At 38.7% G+C, this 16,185-nt stretch overlaps 1 protein-coding gene across 2 annotated transcripts in view; it reads right to left on the bottom strand.

The window, feature by feature from the left end:
• kif26aa (kinesin family member 26Aa) overlaps positions 1 to 16,185 on the bottom strand; it is a 68,848-nt gene that overhangs the window by 49,242 nt on the left and 3,421 nt on the right. Inside the window, exon 1 of one of the 2 annotated variants that reach the window (XM_057353002.1) lies at positions 1,050 to 1,687. The exons of the other annotated variant lie outside the window; for it this stretch is intronic. The gene's annotated coding sequence lies outside the window, so the exon portion shown is untranslated. Of the gene's footprint in view, positions 1 to 1,049; positions 1,688 to 16,185 lie in introns of those variants that run through there. 2 annotated transcript variants of the gene reach the window in all.

The raw sequence follows: 16,185 nt of genomic DNA on the forward strand, positions 1-16,185 counted from the left end.
GCTGTGTTTCTCTTATTGCCATTGCCAACACTAGTGTATGTTTGCGGGAGTGAAACAGAGGTCAGGGGACAAAAGCCCTGACCTCAGCACAACTCTACACCATGATTGAGTGCTTTTGTCTGGGGCTGGAAGACTTCTACTGAGGGTCTACACACTGTGGGAGAATCCGTACAACACAGACATGCCAGATGCCTTCAATCTGCTTCACTTGACATGCATGTGTCCCCTTCCACCTGTCAGAGCTGCTACTGGGCATAAGGCTCATAAAAGTGACCTAAATGTATGACGCTAGATTAAAGATCTTTTAGACTGACAGTATTAACAATGAAGCTGAAATCAAATATTAGAATAATAATAATATTAGAGGAAAAGTTCCCCCCCAAATTAACTCAATTACTCACCGGCATGTCATTCTAAACCTGTATGACTTTTTTCTTCTGCAGAACACAAAAGAAGATATTTTGAAGACCGTTGTATGGTAACCAAACCAAATTGGCGCCAATTTATTTCCAATGTAAGGACATAAAACCACTGAGACATTTCTCAAAATATCTTCTTTTGTATTTCACAGAGGAAAGAGTCATATACAAGTTTTGACCTACATGAGGGAGAATAAATAATAACAGAATTTTTATTCTTGGGTGAACATCCCTTAAAGAATATTTTTTCCCCCATGGAAGTAAAAGACAAAATTTTAGAGTTTTTTTTTTTAGAGAATTTTCTGTTTTAATTTTTTTTAGAGATACGTCAATACGATTTTGTATAATCTCCTATTCTATTCCATGGTACAAAGTTAGTCATAGAAATGTGAAAAACATCAGTTATCACAATAATAGGGGCTTTTAAGGGCTTTGGAGAAGCTCAGTCAACATGTGTATTCACAAGCCGTTGCGCATGTACGTTTAAACACTGCGAATCGTAAAAATGCTAAATGACAGCTGCAGGATGCAAAATGACCAGACGTCCAGAATGTGAGCACAAACACAAGCGCGTTAGCCCATCCACCCACTCAACAGACACAAGCGCTACTTGTTAAGTACTCGTCATACCACAGCGCTGCTTTCTTTGTACAGAGATTTAAAACCAGGCTGCTGTCTGCATCCTTTATTGTGTCTGTTGGCTTCTGGTGCCCTCCTAGATGAACATGTAGAGGTTAGAAGTGTTTTATTCACGAGTCAATGCCTTTCTATGAGCCGGTGCCCTCTGAGCCCCGCCCCACGTGTGTTAGGATTGGCCACTGCATTCTGATAGACGGGGCAAAGGGGTGAGAGTGACCAGGCACACTTTCTTTAGGGCAGAACGACAGCATATCAGAGATATATCCTCTCGACAGACTTGTACCCATCAACCACCTGTGACTTTCTTTTGATCCCTAATATGGCACAATGGGGAGGGGGGGTAAAAGCATGAAAAACTGATATACAACTGCACCTGCAACAGAAAGAAGCTCTTAATAAACTTTGATATCAGTCATCTAAAACACTAGATAGTATTACCAGTGATTGACAACCACAGAAACGCCCATTCAAACCAAATAAATAGATAGCAGTTTAAACAAAGAAAAGTGTAATGACACATAAGTTAAATATCAGACAGGATAACAGAGACTCTGTCGATCACAATGCAGTTCGACATATAATGTAAAGGGAGAACCTAGTCATTCTCTCTAAAGCTTCATCCATGCTCCACAGAGGGGAAAATTGCTAGTGAATTGCAATTTTCTGTTCTGTTAGATAACAGACAGACGATGGAGGAAAGAATGGACAGACGGAGCTCAGGAGCAGGAAATGTGAGGAAGAAAGACAAGGAATACACAGGAACTGTCATGAGGGCTTTGTGGAATAAAGTGTTGAGGACAGAACATAGAGCTCAAGAGTGACAAAGAAAGTTGATAAAGTTACAAAGTTCAGAAGTTTTTTTTTTTAAAGAGCATGCACAAAATATACAAAATAAACACTTATTATAATTAAACAATGATAACATATGCATCTCAGACAATTCACTGTACATTTACTGTAAACACCTGTAGACTTTTACATTACCAGCTCAATGTACAAGTAGACCAAACCATCTCCATCAAAATTGAAAGTAGTCATGGAACTGATTGGATTTATATTAAGCTATAAAATGCTTTGTCAGGTAACATACTTTAACCAATATACTGTCTGAAATTGAAAATACAACTTTTAATAATATGTTATATATCTAAAATTAAACATTAAAAAAGAAAAAAAAAACATTACCTCCTATTTCTTCAGTAGTCCATTCAAACGAAGGTAAATTTGGCTGATAAAACTGCGCATCGCTAGTTCAAGTTACCGTCATTTACCGTCACTGCTACTGGTCTGCAGTCAAACCACAACTAACTGATCTTGGAGACACTCTTTTACTTTTTGGCAAAGCAGTGCTGTAAATCACTTCACACAAACAATTGAGATTTATCCTCATAAGAGCAGCAACAGACGGAGTGCTTTGTTTGCTGGAGGTCAGGGTAGTCTGTCTTCTATTAGATGGCGAAAGCTAAAAACAGGCAGAAATGTGCCTTAATTTAGAAATGCCATCAATCCCTGATGTTATATATTTCAGATGTATTTGATACTAAATTCAAGAACAGATGAAGATGAACATAATGCCACTCAAAAGAAGTATTCACCAAATTTCGTAAACCTCTGCTATGAGAAAATCACAGACACTGACAGTAAAACAAATAAAAACAAATTTTACAAACTTAATAGTTTATAAGACAACCAAAAGGTGGCTTTCACTCCTCATGTAACCCACTACCACATGCTACTGGAAATGAAGCTATGATGAAGATCTGTTTATCCAGGTCAGAAACACCAAATGTAGTCACTAAACCAGTTTTATTTAATATTCAGTAGTGTTGAGATCCAAAATCAAATCTGCTGAATTTACTTTCTGCAATTTAAAGTTACACTTTGCATATTCATGTAAGCAGAAGCCTTCTCATCTATACTTTTCTGTGAACCCTCAATATAAGTGTCTACTTCATTAAAAATAAATTATGCATGGGTCACAAATACTTTCAGATAAGAAACAATCATTAGTTTTACAAAGTGACCTGACCAAGTTAAAAGAAATGGCTTTATACAAACTACAAAAAGTCAGGTGTCCAAACTGCTTTACTTAATGTAAGAAAAAAGCCTAGTTAAAACTTAATTTAAAAAAGAACACAGCTATGCTGTCAGTTCTCTGTGAAAGCAAAATACAAAGTTCATGAAATTCATAGACCGGGCACTGGGTGTCGCTATTACATAACGTACATGCACCGCGATGCAGCGCATTAACTCATCTCTGCTAACGTTACTGCTTTCCATTCGCCAAAGATTGCATTTTCCATTAACAGTTGTTATACCACGGGACTGTTGAATGCTTCAATCTGATTGGCTGACAAACGTTCTATGGGTATGCCTTAACTTTCGGTAAATGCACACCTATGAAGGTGTTCCAGGTCTGCTGACCGCATTACAGTTCCATATCACTTCGCCAAGTTTAACTTAAATGTAGCCTAGTGTCCACCAGTGAATACGTATCTAACAACAGACAACGTGACAGTCAAATTCAATTGTCTGAGAAGAAATAACTATTAATATTTATGGACAGCATGAACATTTGAACAACAATGGCGAGAGCACTGTACAGGACTGTTCCGACGAAAAACTAAAGCATATATCAAAGGTAACGGCAAACTACATGACACAATCAGCGGGTTAAAGATAAAACACGAAGCACAAAAAATAACAACAACAACAACATTTTAAATTCGTCTGTGGAATGGGTAAAAGGGACTTAAAACACACAGCAGGAAGCTTTCTATGCCACTGCGAGAACCGCAGCTGGTTTAGAAACCTCCGTGTCACTTTTTTCTCTTCATACTTTTCTTATACGACAGGTGTGTTAAATACGACGAAAACAAATCAAATATAGATACTTGTCTTTTCACTCTCAGTGAAGCAAACGCGTGTGCACGTGCACTGTCTGTCTTCCTCTCGCTCTCGGAAAACTGCATATGCAGGCTCAAGCAACGCCTTCAGATGAGATGCGTAAAATTAGTCCTACCAGCAAGTGCATTCCGGGACAAATACCATACAAATGTCTTGAGATAAAACATCGTAACAACGTCTTGTGGTGTTGTGACCGTGGTATAAGCGGAATAATTGACTCCGGTCCGTTCAATTATCGAAAGTTAATGCACACCCGAGGTGGCCGTTACATCTCGGGTGTGCATTAACTTTCGATAATTGAACGGCCCATCGTCAATTATTCCTTACTTAAACCATTTTAAGACCATGCACCAGCTGGTATTTGTTCCAGTACTGTTCTCGTGCATTAGTTTATAAAAACCCAAGCGCGTAACTTTACATAGCTGATGAAGAGTGCAGAGGATTGAGCGTGCAGCCGTAAATATATCCACAGACTTTATTTGAAAATAACACATCGATGGGACTATGTGAAAACGGAATATAGCACATAAAATAAATGCCATGAAATAACGTCAACGACTATTTACTGACTTTCCACCAGCTCTTGATAGCACGCTTAAAAAGTAAACTGTGCGTTTGCTCTGCGCATGCGCAATGCGGCCGGAAGCGCCGCGCGGTCATAGTATATATTTGTTTTCATGGTATGTATTTAAACATACATAAACATCTTAAATGACAGAACAGAAACCACAGACCCCCTAAAAAGGGTGATTTGCAAAAATATGCTCGAAAGCTTGTCTTATTCTGTCCACAAAACTTCCAGTACTGGCTGGAAGTCGCGATGTTGAACTTGATCTCAAATAACTGCTCAATGCAGGATATGATGTGTAAATACAATCATTTAGCGAAATGACTGCTCTCTACACATTGTGTTATTGGTAAGTGTCGTGAAATATAGTATTGCAAATGTTTATAGTATAATTGCTACTACGCTAATCCAACAAATTAACCTAATCAAATAAAATAAGTTAAAAACTATCTTGGCGCAATTTATCTTTGATTGCTTGTAAATACATATTACAGTCTTCTGAACTGCTTAACTATAGCATGTCTTTATTTAAGCATATACTGTACATATAATATTTATTATATGGTAGGCTACATACAATTCAATCTATGTCCGTTTTAAAAGCATTGGTTTACAAAGCTATAAATGCTTATGCTATATTGTTGAGTTGATAAAGTACCAGAAATCCTTGTGAAATCTAATGCTGATCTCATCAAAGGCCTTTTCGTCAAGTCTTGCGAGTACAATCTTTTTGTCTTTGAAAGGGTTTATGCAAAAAATTGTATCGTTCCCCGTCAGTCATCATCATTCTCTGGTTGGTGAGGTGGCACCAATGATTCCAAGGATAATGGCGTTAACGGCACAGGCATAATTGGCAATGAGATGCAGGGAGAAATTGTCATGATGGCACTTAATAGAGCAATTATGCTCCATTATGATAACATCTCACCCAATAAGCTCCCATTATCACGAGTAAGTGCAGAAATTATGACAACATTTGATTACATGCAAGTGGCTCTATATTACACATTCAAGTGACCGTCTATAGAAATGTCTCTTTTATGAATTAAGTGACTCCCAAAACAATTTCAACATTGTTTGTGCAATTTACATGTAGAACTGTAATTCCGTAGTTTTGTAAACAAACAGGTTAAGATTGAGATGAATCACAGCAGAGTACTTGAGCAATTTGGTTATATTTACAATCTCCCTTATGGGTATAGAATTCATTCCAAAGATTATTATTAATAAGTGTTATATTGCTAGAAATGTTTAAAACATTTTTTTAAAATATATTATTCATAAACGCATCTTTCAGAGTTGCTTTAGGTATGTAACAGTAATACTACAGTAGCCTATAGGCTACCAACATGGGGATTTTGGGGAAAAATGGGGAGAAACAGTCACTGTCACACCACTGTAAAGCAAAGCCTTGTTTACCCTGGCTTTCTCTTGCATTCCAAGTCATTCATATCAAAGTTGAGCTCCTGTCAATGTAATGAGACAGTTACGTAACCAAGATGACATTCACATGCATCACTGATGCATTCAAAGTAATGCATGGCTGTCTGTGTATAGGTTATTGCATAAAACACTGTTAAATTCTCACAGGTAAAATAGCCCAAGAATACAAAAATAAACAGTTTGTGATTTGCTAAGAGATGCCTTTTCTTTTTGCCTACAACAATAACAAAAATAGGAGCTATTTGCACATCTTTTGTCATCTTTAAATAAAATAAATGGATACGCAGGATACAAATATTGTGGTGGCTCTCTGGTCAAAATTGACTTTTAGCAGGCTTAACTAACATTACACAAAACCTTTCCAGTAGTGCTTGTGGAGCCACAATGAGCGCTTTTCCACCATTGAGCCGAATCGTTCTAAGCACGGTCTGGAAAGGTTAAAGATGTTTCCACGTCAGCCTGGTTTGACATGGCACGATTACAAACTGTTCTATGTTTCTGGAATTTTCGGCACGGTTGTCTTACCGTGCGGAATCGTGCTAAAAGAATGCGTGCAGATATGTTATAGCTCAGTCTCATGTGTTACCAAGGCAGCGCGTGACGCGTTTGTGTTTACATTCTAAAGATTTCCGTTATCAGCCCTGCAGTGGAAACTGAAACCATTTACGTACCGGCTGGCCCGAATCTGCATAAAATATTACTTTATTCTCATGAGCCTGCTTCTAAGTTTGTATCTGTTGGCCACAATAGCAGCAGCTGTACAACAAAGTTTTGAGTTAAAATGTTTTTAGACACAAGCCGAGATTGTACAAAGAAACAGGGATAAACTAGGTACAGGGAAAATACTCAGTAGTGCACGTTTGATCAAAAGGACATATTTTAACTAATTCAACTGAAGTTTATAAAAGAATGTCGACCTATGCTCTTCTAAAGTTAGATTTAAAGGGACCACAGCCAATTTCTTTTTGTTACATCAAAACAAACAGTGCACATGATATAATATTTGATATTTATTATGCAATCTGCTGCTAGCCAGTGTGCCCTCAGAATTTATACCAGTCCTCTGTAGTTCCACTTGTCACATGCTGTAGAATGATATTACTGTATGTCTGTAGCCACAAAGATTGTAAAATTCAATTAGTGTTCTGTCAATCCGTATATCATCACTCTTTGATGGATATTTTTCCAAGGTCATCCTCAGACTGCAATGGTCAAACACTTCCACTGAAGATAAGTTACAGAATATTTATGTTCCAATTTTACAATGATTAAGATATTGTTCATATTTTGAGGAGGGCTTAAATTGTATGATCAATGTTTATATCTTATTATGCTCTCTGGTGGATTACACTTCAAAGAAGTTTGGCAATGAGCACTTAATTTCTAAAATGCTCATTTTCTTATGTTCCAACTAATGCAATGCATCCATTCCAAGTTGAGCATTAGAAACACAATACAAACTTTTACACAAGCTAGTTCGTAGACAATTAACATTTTCCTCAGCGTATTATCACAGCAGACAGAGACATTATATTGGTCTGGAACACACTGGGAACATCAAGCCTTTAAAATCCATATCTGCTTTGGGCCATGTCAAAAGCAAGGATGACAGGTGACCTACTGTAAAAGTATGCCATAACAGTAGGGGATCAGATTCCATATCAACAAGGCAATCAAAAGTTCCTATTTTAGGTACCTCACTGCAGGTTTTCGGCTTTTATGAACTTGTTTTCGAGCCACGAAGGTCAAAGTTGAACATGTCAGACCTACAGTAAACAGAGATCAAATGAACCGTTCCACCCGTCCTTGTGTCTGTCTGTCATTTCCTGTTTTGACAGGATATGAACACTGATGCCACCTCTTTTTAAACAAAACAGTAATGGCTAAACACTCATTTTTAAAGCTCTGATGTGTTGTGTCCTCTCACACATTATCTGTGTTTTTCAACAGGCCCCCAGCTGAGTTTCCTCTCTACGCCTCTCATATACGAGGAGCATTATTCCAGTTATCTACTCAGTTAGAATTAAACTTATGCTACCAGTAATGCAATAGACCCACTAACTAAAACATGTTCAAAACAATGGATTTAGGTTCGTGTGTATAGAATGCAAAAATAAACAGAGTTGCTGCGAAGAGCTTTTTGGAAATGTCAGTGAGATAATTAATGTTAAATATCTTCACTAATGTAAATGTCAGTATAAGCCCAGGCATTAAAAACGTAAAGCCTCTGTTTTATGTTAATTGACATTTCTACAAGTGGTAAAAAGGACAACACCAATAGCAAAATGCTTGACCACAAGAAGTAGCATTGACCTCTACATGCCCCCATCCTAAGAATGACCTGTTCATGTACTTGCAGGATGTCCTGAGACTGAAGATTAAAGAAGCGACAGTTGGTAGAAGCATTTTGATATCAACACCAGGATCCCAGCAGCAACGGTGTACAACAGGTCACATCCGTAATACACCCGAAATGTTGTTTTATGTGCTGAGATGTCATTGTGAAGCATGAAAAGAATGTCTTTACAGCGTGCTACACCCAGAGTCTATTAGCAATTTATTTTATTTTAGATTTTATTATTTTACTATTTATTAACAAAATTATGTCTTTAGGCCTAACATAGCTGTTGTCATTGTGACACTTGTAAATAGTGTTTTTTTTTACTTAGTCAAATATACTGTACATACTGTAAGAAATTTACTGTTCATGCTACTCAAAATAGAGTTTAGGAGTATCACTGTTCAGCAATATTATACATTTCTGACCGCAAAGTAAATGTAATGATACTTAGTTAAAAATACACATCACATAAAAATACAGATCAAAACAATATAATATACAAGACTGGAGAGCTCATTGAATCGCCACATCTTGGGGACTTTAATGTTAACTTTCTAGTCGAGTTATTTATTTGTTATTTACAGATTTGCGTGGGTGTGTGTTTAAACCAATAAAATATGGTGTGAGCAAACATAATCTACGATATCAATCTGAGATCCATACCTTTTCCACTTACGAAAACAACCTATGAAAGTTTTTAATTAAGTTAAGACTTTCTGACTTTGTGCTCTGAAACTTAAATTCTAGGTGTCTATACAGTACGCTAGAAACCAGCTATCTCTTGAATACAGCTGCCCGGCGCTTCATTCTCCAAAACATCAGCATCTCACTTTCCAATCTTAAAGCCATCACTTAATGACAACTAATCTAAAAGTGTGACCGCCAGGCAGGCTGTGGCTGAAAGGAGATAAGGAGTTGAAAGTAAGATGCAGACAACCTGCTCGCAAGTGACAGCGAGGACAAATGACAGAAGTGAATAAATCAAAAGGAAGTTAATAATATAGAAGTAATGAAGCAAGGTAGTCAAAATAACACTGCATAAGCGTCTGCTTCTCTGCAGTTTTGTGCTACAGACCTGGCAGGCAGAGCCGACAGTTTTACAGCTCCTGTGGTTACTGAAAGCAAGCGTGGTGAGGGTTGTAAAGCGGGTGTGATCTTAAATATTCCTGCTTTAACAAGCCGTGTGGGGCCTCTTTGGAAACTGTGGTGCATAGTTACAGCGCAACGTGATAAACTGAAACAATTTAAAGTGTCTGAGCTCCGACCGGTTACAATATCTGTCAGTAGAGAAGCCCGATACAGGTTTTTTTTGTGACTTGGGCTTCCAGTGTGACTTGTTTGACGCACTTATCTCAGTGCCAGGATCTGGAAGTTGATTGAGGTGCAAGCTCAGGGACAGAAGTGAATTACAGCTACCAAACCACTGCATTGATCTGTTTCACAGCTCACTTAACCTGTTATTCAATCTGTTCCAGTGCGCTTCTATCAGCTTATCTGTCCCATATACTCTGGCTGATCCCCCTCACTGCTCCATCCAACCTCTATTCCCTCAGGATATTGACGGGCTTAGAGGGATGCAATGACAAACCCTAATATCTCTTCCCTCAACTTTCCTTCTTTTGATGTATTTGCTCCTGTTTTCTCCAACAGTAATTCTTTTTTGACCCTCGGACCTTCTCTTTTTCGGACTCTTTTGTTATTTCTTGTGTCTCTGTATCTCGTGATTACTCATGTCGCCTTCACAGACGTGACCTCCTTTCTCTTTTTGACCAGTGTGTTGGGCAGTTGATCTTTTAAACCTGTGAAGTGATGGAAGACAGCTATGAATCTTTGAAGGTATAGTTCGCCCAACTAAATCATTTACTCATCCTTACGTCATTCTAAACCTGTATGACTTTGGCAAAATTTTACAATAATATTTAAAGCTTTCCTGTACACTTATAATAAATAGGAACGTAGTGCTTACATGCTTTGAAAAGTGTTCCTTTAGCTTAACTCGATGTTTCCAATACAAAGTTACAATTTCAAAAGAATTTGTAGTTATTTTATAAGGTGGCTATTTCGTATGAATTCGTACAATCTTATTAGTACGTTTTAGTACGATTTGCTTTTGCGCCAGTAAAGTTAGGTTTAGGGGTGGGGTTAGGGGAGGGGCTTCAATATTTACATTGTACAAATTCACATTGTACGAATTAAATACGTAAATTCCTGGGAGATCAGATTCTGATCAATTCCATCCCCCATCAAAATGTTGTATGAGGATTGGATTGAGAAACATTGGTTTAACCCGTGAGCAAGCTGCATGTGACACCAGGGTCGTAGGTTTGCTATTGAACACAAATACTGATAAAATGTGTAACGCACTTTAAAACACTTCGCATAAAAGTATTTGTCAAGTGCACAAAAGTAGTGCAATAAAAAAGATGCAATCGCATCATAAAAGTGTTCACATAACTTTTGCACAATACTCCATGTGTTCTTAAAGTCCCAGTAAACTCCTCCCCTTCAACTGTCAGTCTGCTGCCAGTTTCATTTCAAAGTGCAACAGCTGTTTTTATACATCCAATCAATTCGCAGTGAAAAACGCAAGCCACGCCCACTAATTTTCTCATTTGAAATTCCTTTTCACTCGAAAATGCGTCAGAATACGGAAGTAAAAACGATCGCAACTTCCAGTTCACAGGGATTTTAAGATACGAATAATCTTTTCTCCAAGCAGCTTTTAACTTGAGAATGCAGTATAGCACATTAATCATTTAGACCACTTTTATGGTGTCCTTTACATTTTTTTTAAGCTTTAAAGCTTCAGTCCCCATTTACTGTAATTGCACAGAAGGACCAAACGGTACAGTATTCAACATTTTCTCTTTTGTGTTAAATGGAAGCAAGAAATTTCTGAAAAACCAGAGGGTGAGATATAATGACAGGATTTTGGGGTGAATCTGCAATATTAAACTGTAATTTGGTGCCTCTCCCACTCAGGTGGGGATTTGTAGGGTCTCAGAGCACGGTGCAATACTCTGATTAGCTTCTGGCTCTGTTCCACAGCCAGGGCACTTTATACCACACTCTTCACACGTGTTCCCACTCACACATTCATCAGTCATCATGCATTAGCCGTGAATGAGCTCTCTGGATGATTAATGCAAATTCGGCATTGATCTCAATTCTGAGCTGCAGTAGCCTAGTTCTCTTGTTGTTTACCTGCAGAACTGCTCACCCTGCCTCTGTGACTCCATAGAGAACCAAAGGTCACTCTCATTAGTTTGGACTCACCAGAGAGAGAACTCCACGGTGGACAGATAAGCATGCAAAGGCTCCAGGGTGGCCAGGTATGCTTTCAGTATATCATTAATGTGATTAATGTATGTGTGATATGATGTTTAAATAAAGGAAATTTAATGGAAATTGGATGGATACTGTGATTCTTATTCCATCCTTCAAACAGGTTGTCATGACAACCACCATCCCATCATTGTGATGGATTGATCTGTGATGGACAAGTTGTGACCCCTCAGGGCATGACATAATCAGCGCAAGATGGAAAGGGAATAGAGCGAAGGAGAAGAGCGTGTTGATAACATGTCATCTGGTCATCAACGTTCTAAAGATGACCAGTTCACAAAAGCAAATCAGAACCTTTCCATGTCCAGGTTCTCAACAAATGGGAAAAAGAAAATGACACAAAGGAAATGGGTTTCAATGATAGACATAAGTGAAGCATGGGGAAGATAAATCTCTGAGATCTGAGATGTATTTAAGGCTGTCACTCTTGTCTTAGATAGTAAGCACAAAGATAGACAGCAGAGACTGTGATCCTCAGAAACATTCAACATGGACCAATGAGGTCAGCCTTAGTCTTTTGGTCTTCATATTGAGGGAAAAAGAGCGAAACCTTCACTTGCAATGGCAAAAGGTCATCTGCTAGCAAGTCAAGGACAAAGTGATTGGACGAATAATCACGTAGGGAATAAGAGGTCATTGGTATAAGTATAAGCCTGTAAAGAAAAAAGAACCCATAATCCCCTTGGGAAAATACCCCACTTGCTTCACCTATAAACTACGGTCATGCCTGGCAGGCTGACTGCCGAGGCAGCAGGGACACATACAGGTTTAAATTCTCATCACATGGACCAGCACATCATTCCATTCCAGTTTATTTCTTTGAGATTGCTTCACCCCCTCCAGTGAGACCAGTGTGGGCCTTTTATGAGATAGACTTGCTGTTGAATTTATGGTGAGGTGATTTTCAGTACAAGGCCCTGGGTGATTGTAGTAATCATCCTTTTTAACTAGAATGCTCTGGGTGGTAGTAGCAATGACTTCAGTAAATATTGTCATGGATGTATGCAGTCATACTAGTGTTGAACGCAGGGGGGCAGTCAGATACTTACTATTTCATCTAAACTCACAGCTATGACAATATTTTGTGGTGTTTTTTTCTAAGTTGCCTTAAAAAGCGAAATATGCTGAAAGCACTCAGTTCTCGAGATCTCCATTCTGGTACTTTAGGGGACATGTAAATAGACGGCACTCAGAAATGGGCCTGACATGCCTCAAGATTGCGGTCGATGAAAATCACTGAAGTGCACGGTGATGTTAGATTGAGAAAAACATAAGAGCTACTCAATGTAATGGCTGAAATATAAGTCACCACACAGTGAAATTAAGCAAGGAAGACAGCAAAATGCTGACAAAAATGAGTGGGACCTATTTCATTAGTTTACACAAATTGTATGTTTTCCAGGTACAAGTTATTCAGGTGTTGGCACTTTTGTAATTATAAAAACACCCACTTATTCATAATATGAGAAATATCAGGGTTGCCAAGTCTGCAGTTTTCCCACAGGTGACTTTTAAACTATTGCAGTGGGTTGTTTTTTATTCTGTGAGTTTGAGATTGAAGGAATGTGTTCATCAGTGGGGTTTGCTAAAATAATAAATTATTTAATTCATAGTGATGTGATGCTAATGATTTGTACTTGATTAAGATGTCTACCTGTACATAATGCAGTTTAATTTGTTTTCTATTGATAAATCAAAATGGCTTTTGGCTGCTCCAACACTTTTTAATTTATACCCTTTCTAAGGGCTGGGTCTCACAAACAGTCTCCAGTGTTGAAAGCATGAATCACTGTGTGGTAAAAGTGGCCTATAAGATTACTTCATCTTGTTTTTGTCAAACACTCAGTCTTCAAGGGGATATCTCACAGCTTAATCTGTCTGTCTGGACCCAAGCTTGATTGTCTGAGCTGACAAGCAATTTAATTCTGTCTAAAACAGCAAATAAGAAAATGCTTTACTCTTGCACCAAATTTCATCTTATCTTGAGACTTGTAATTGGAGTCTAAGAAAACAACTACTTATCCCCTCTCTGCTTTCAGGACGGCAAAAAAGCTTACCAGCCTGTGTTATTCATCAATCTCATGGTGAAGAAAGAGACTTTGGATAAGGTTAATGATGGTCTCATTTTTTTGCAGTGCATGCATTATATAACTGTATAAAACCACATTATCACACTTAGTCTTGTTTCATTATACTGAAATCTACAGAATAATACATAGATAAAGTCGATATAGATTTAGATAACACTGCATTCTTTTTTTTTAGATATATTTGAATATATTTTTTAGGTATACCTTTTGCATTTTTTAATGGATAGGACATTGGAAATTGGAAAGAGACAAGGGAGTGAGACCAGCAAAGGACACTCGAGATGGGAATCGAACTCGGGTCATAGGGCCGAGACACTACGTGTCGGCGCACTAACCACAACGCCATTGTCGCCGACAACATAACATTCTTAAAGCGGATGTAACACATGCAGTTCCTGCCAATCTCAAATTAATCTTGAGTGCCTATAGAGTAATATTGATTACTTCGTATCTTCGAAGAGTATTTAGTTTGATAACATTTATAAAAGACAGATACAGCTGTGTACGATTATTTCCGAAAACAGTCGACCTCCTGAACGCGTGCGGGGGGACGGAACTGAAGCACAAGCACACAATACATCCCTCTATTATGCATTATCCCTGCATAACTCGCTCTGGTTGAAGTGTGCACAAGCTCTTTCTCCCGCTCTTGCTGGTTAATGTGTGGGCATGCTTTTTCAGGAGAATTGTCCAATCAGGGACTAAGAAAAGTTGTTACGTAACGGAATTTCATGTTCGAAAAAAACTTTCTGAAACGCTGGGCACAGAAATACTTCATCATAAGTCCAACTCATTTTTGAGAAGCCGGCACGTTTAACATTGTAAAAAGTTCAGAATGCATGAAACACAGTTGAACTTTTCTGTTCATTTTCGTTTCGTTTCGTTTTTCTTTTCACATGTGCAAAATAACTGACCAAATCAAGTTATATTATTTGTAGATGTGTACCAACATGCATTTTGTCTATATTAAATAAATTTGGCCACATTTCCCATGTATTTCTGCATTGAACGCATTGTGTGAGGCAGAGACTGAAAACCCGAATTTTGCGAGCAAGCTACAAGAGCAGAAGTTTCCCAAAACATGTGATATCTTTAACTTTCTCTAAAACAAACCTTGAAAATCTTTGATAGCTAAAGATTATCCCACCATAGAAAAGCAGCACATAAATAACAAAAAAAGAGAGAGAGAGCAATTACCAAAATTCTACTTACAGTAGAAAATAATCATGTTGTCTACATATAAACAGGCTGAACAAAACCACTGTGCCTTATGGTAAACATGGACATCCCATTGGCTGGGTCAGTTTGGGTCATTGTTATACACTATTTAAAACCAGGACATTATAGACAGGTCCAACTCTTTAATACTCAGTCAATGTGGAGGAATGCACAGCTTCTGGCCATTCAAGGAAATGCATTACCAAGCCAACAGGATCACACTTTCATTGAGTAGTAGAAGTAGGTGGCTTTGACTTCCCATTGAGATGTTATCGTCTCTGCACCTCCCTTTACACACATTGTTCTTAAGAACAATAACCCCCAAGTGGTGTTGTATACTGTCACGGTCCCACCGTCTTGTTTATGAAATTCTAGTCGTGTGGTGGGATCGGGGCAGAGTCCTTGGGTTTTATGTGGGAAGGCCATGAGATGTTTGTTTTTACCTCTCATGTGTTTTTCCAGTGTCTCGTCTCTGTTCCCGCCATCTCGTTTCCTCGTTATCCTTCCCTAAGTGTTTAATGTACCACACCTGCCCCATGTCGTTATCCCTCGTTTGTGTTCCTATATTTACCCTCATGTTTCTTTGTCCTGTGCTCGTGTATTGTGTATGTGTTCATGCCGTCGCCCGTGTTGTGTGAGAACTGTGAGTCTTGTGTTTTTGCTTTAGTTTTATCCTGCCTTGTTTTAGTTTAAGACGTTGTGTCGAGTACCTTGAGTTTAGTTATTTGTCTTGTTTTCATTTTGCCCCCTCGTGGGAAGTCTTTTGTTTTATATATATATTTCTGAGTTCCGTTTTCCCCATTGTGGGTGTTTTGTTTCTGTTTTGTCTATCATTTAATAAATATATCTGTTAACCCCTTCACTGCCGTTGCCTGTGCTTGGGTTCTCTGCACCACACCCGTGACAGGAATACACGAGCCAATACTGAACCCAGCAGGTAGCCCCATGGACAGGCTCCCAACCAGCCGGTGGCCGTGTACCGGCAATCCGGTATGGTGGGAGGCATTAGCCTCCCAGTCACACGCCGGAGGTGGCCCGTTCCCGGCCCAGTGCCATCGGTCCTTACAGGACTATGCTCGGGAGGTCGAGGCCAGGAAGGCATCCATCCCCGAGGTACTGGTGAGTGCCTACCTCATGGCCGGGATGGACGACCCACCATCTTTTCTGGAGCGGGAGGAGTTGGTTTACCAGCCGTTCCCACAATTAGTGGAACGG

Source organism: Triplophysa rosa, linkage group LG15 (genome assembly GCF_024868665.1).
Source record: "Triplophysa rosa linkage group LG15, Trosa_1v2, whole genome shotgun sequence".
NCBI classification, from domain to species: domain Eukaryota; kingdom Metazoa; phylum Chordata; class Actinopteri; order Cypriniformes; family Nemacheilidae; genus Triplophysa; species Triplophysa rosa.